Below are 3,113 nucleotides of genomic sequence, written 5' to 3' on the forward strand. Positions count from 1 at the left end.
GATACACGTTTACTGAACACAGTAGAACTTACTTGCAAGCAAACATACACAGGGTCAAGCACTAAATCTCTCTCTTGATTTTTCAAATATGTATGAATGTGTAAAGTGATATTTAGTAATCTGAGGGCAGCCTGTCTTATTTGTTTTGGTCCGGGGAGATTTGTCTCCAGTGTGAAATGCCAAACAGGCAGCTGCTGGGAAAGAGAACTGTGTGTATTGGGAAAGAATCTGCAACATGTGTGTTGTCAGAGCAGACAGTGTGAAAGGGCGTTATGTGTTTGGTGGGGAAGTATAGGCTTGGATAGAGAGGGGAGCACAGAACAGAACAGACTAGAGCTCCTCCTGTGCCTTGAGCATTAATTTAGTATATTGTGCGGTCCTCTTCAGGTGGCAAACCTGGTATTCTCTGTTACTCGGAACAGCAAGGGTATCAAACCCAAGTCCAGTCTGAGTTTAAAATTTCAGCTTTGGCACAAAAACTGTTTTCTCTAGCTGCAGTCTATGCATATCTAGCGTAAATAGTTCACACTGCAGCATTTGCATTGAGGTAAGACTAGGCAGGAGATGAATAGCAGCCTCTGTTACAAGCTCCTGTTGCTGCAACGCAGTTCTTTCCCAGCAGCTGGGCTTGTCTAGCCCTGCTAGTGGCTTTCCTCAAGACAGATACAGGGCAATGGTGCCCTCTATTGACCATTGTGAGTCATGCAGTGGACACTCCCCCCCCCCCCCCCCCCCCGTTTTATTTTATTCTTCATCATCTTTATTTCTTTGCTTAGGCTGATTATAGCATCAGGAGCTAAACATTTTTTTGGGGGGGAGAACTATGGTGCATGAACATTTTTTTGGGGGGGGAGAACTATGGTGCATGATTCCCCATATGATTCAGTTTCCGTAGTTATTGCTCAGGTCACACACATGCCTGGTGCATAGACAAATTTGTTCTGCCCTTAGTATAATGAGGTCTGCAAAGGAATGAAGGATTTTCACAGAGACTTTTAGCTAAAGCATCAGGATCTACATCAGTCCTTAAGCTAGCAGTTCCTAGCCTTTGTCTTTGGGCCATTACTGTGTGTGAAAGGAGATGAAGTGTGCATTGCAAAACTAAACCACCACATTAGACTGCATCAATTTAGGCATGCTGGGCAGGGAGGTACCAGGCACTATCGACTCCCTGCTCTGTACCAGCAGATAAATATTGACATCACCCTATAAGATGTGCCAGGATTTCTTGATGCAACTAGCTCTACTACCAGCAGGCAAGGGGAAATCCATAAAGCATCACAGTTGCCAAAAAATCAAGGTCCCATCTCTGAGCTATGACTAACTGCACAAAGGGACAGGTAGAATATGAGGAGGCAGTATTATTATCTGGGCTACCCCACAGCTGTAAGGGGGATGTCTGTGTATTGTTCCATGTGGAGAAAATATATCTTTCTGAGTGTGCCTCCAGTTTTATTTTACTTTTAAAACTACCCCAGCTATCAGATGACTGGGGAATATTGTCTTTTAAACCTTATTAGCTGAAGATGGGAAAGTCAAACAAGGGATGCGTCATGCCATAACTGTAGAGAGCTGTTGCATCTTCCCTCTGCTGCAGCAGCTAGAGAAAGGATGGCGACCAGGAAGAACAATTTGTTTTCAATAGTGACAGAGATTCTCCTTGGAAATAGCTCATCATCAGCCACCAAGCTGTGGCTAATTTGCATATTTTGGTTGCATGCTATTAACATAACATGCATGAGCCTGGCAAATGTGAATCGATAGTAGCCTCACAATGTAGTATAGCCTTATTCTGAAATACTAATCCTCTGATGCAAAGAGGTTCTGACTAAGCTCTTGAAAAACTGGACTTCGAAATCATGTCAGTTGTCAAACATCATAATTTTGATCTTCATTTGACTTGTTTCCTCAGTTTGAAGCTTTAACCATTTTGCTGTCACATGTGTTAATAGCCCTCCGGCCATGAGGGACAGAAGACGCTTAAAAAAATGAAAACTTTAATTCTCAGTATTATAACAAGAATGGGCAGGCCACACGAAGCAGTTTTGCTTAGCCCCAGGATAGCTGGACATTAATAACTAATCCATCCACATCTTTTACAGTAGCTCAGTGGTACAGCACATGCTTTGCATGCAGAAGGTTCCAGGTTCAGTCCCTGGCATGTCTAGCTAAAGATGGACAATTTCTAGATATTTTGAAACCTTGGGGGGGGGGGGAATGGAAATATAAGCAATACCTTCTTATCAAACCTAAATTCATTTCACTGTTTTAACAATGTAAAATAGTACTATTTTGGCATATTAATGACGAAATTAAAATGGCTTAATCTTCTGCAAGAAACATATCTAATGCTTAAGAGAACTGCAAACTTTGATACCCTATGCTGCCTTAGCATGTGTATATTAATTTTTGTCATCTGAGAGTGGTAGGAAAAATAAACGAAATCAGCAAATAAATTTTGTGTTAAAGACAACTTGTATTATTTGAGTAGAAACAGATTCATGTAGTCACAGCAGGTAGGTCTACCAGCATGTTTGTATATTAAGCTAACCAGTATAACACTGAAAATACTGAACTCTTTAATAATGTATTATACACATCACAGCATATTGATAATGAACAAAATCAGTCACGTTTAAATAACAACCATATATACACACACAAAGTAAACACAAAACTTATCATTAGCTTATGCTGTTGATTATCTTGCATAAACATATTTTCTCTGCATGTTCTTAGTGAGTAGAACCTTGTCTTTGAAAGCATTTAACTAATTCCAGAAGATAAAATCTTTTAGTTAAGTTTTCCCCCGGTGCTTCCCCAAATTTCCAATTTTCCCATTGGAAAACCTGAAAAGAAATTCATGAAGAAAAAAATCCCACCCACCCCCAACCTTCATTTCTTTATCTCTTTATCTCAGGGGAGGAGCCTTTTCTGCCTGAGATCCTGGAGAGTCATAGTACACAATACTGAACTAGATGGACCAATGGTCTGATTTAGCACAAGGAAGCAAAATGAATTATTCAGGAGGGCTTTTTTTTACAAAGGCATTAGGGCTTTATTATAATGGTGTGGTTAAGGAAGAATGCATTAATGGGGGGGAAGAGTGGATA

General features: G+C 40.5%; 1 protein-coding gene across 1 annotated transcript in view; it reads left to right on the forward strand.

Moving 5' to 3' along the window:
* CDC42EP1 (CDC42 effector protein 1) overlaps positions 1–3,113 on the forward strand; it is an 18,506-nt gene that overhangs the window by 11,845 nt on the left and 3,548 nt on the right. The gene's annotated exons all lie outside the window — the stretch shown is intronic.

This window comes from Gekko japonicus, unplaced genomic scaffold, assembly GCF_001447785.1.
Source record: "Gekko japonicus isolate JY-2015 unplaced genomic scaffold, Gekko_japonicus_V1.1 scaffold385, whole genome shotgun sequence".
Taxonomy (NCBI): domain Eukaryota; kingdom Metazoa; phylum Chordata; class Lepidosauria; order Squamata; family Gekkonidae; genus Gekko; species Gekko japonicus.